The 319-nt window shown below is 49.5% G+C and overlaps 1 long non-coding RNA gene across 1 annotated transcript in view; it reads left to right on the top strand.

The window, feature by feature from the left end:
- The window catches only part of LOC116667062, a 66,086-nt gene that overhangs the window by 55,900 nt on the left and 9,867 nt on the right, over window positions 1-319 (top strand). The gene's annotated exons all lie outside the window — the stretch shown is intronic.

Raw genomic sequence — 319 nt, forward strand, 5'->3', positions numbered from 1 at the left:
CGATTATCACAAAGGAGGAAGGTGGTCCCCTCTGCCTTCTCCCCACTGCCCCACATGGTCCCCCTCCCCAGGAAAGGGCTCTCAGTTTTGCTCTGCTCTGGTCCAGGCATGCTGTAAATTAAGTACGCTTTTGCATGAGTTAGCCTGAAGCACTACTTCAATACCAGACTAGCCCATGGATGTTTATTTACCCCATGTGTAGCTTAATAGCAGCAAAATTAGGAGGGTTGGGAGAGATGTGTCCCAAACTCAGAGAGAACTGTGATTGGGGCCTTATTTTCCATGCACTGGTGCATCCATTTGTGGCCTTATGCACAGG

This window comes from Camelus ferus, chromosome 11 (assembly GCF_009834535.1).
Source record: "Camelus ferus isolate YT-003-E chromosome 11, BCGSAC_Cfer_1.0, whole genome shotgun sequence".
In the NCBI taxonomy this organism is placed as follows: Eukaryota; Metazoa; Chordata; class Mammalia; order Artiodactyla; family Camelidae; genus Camelus; species Camelus ferus.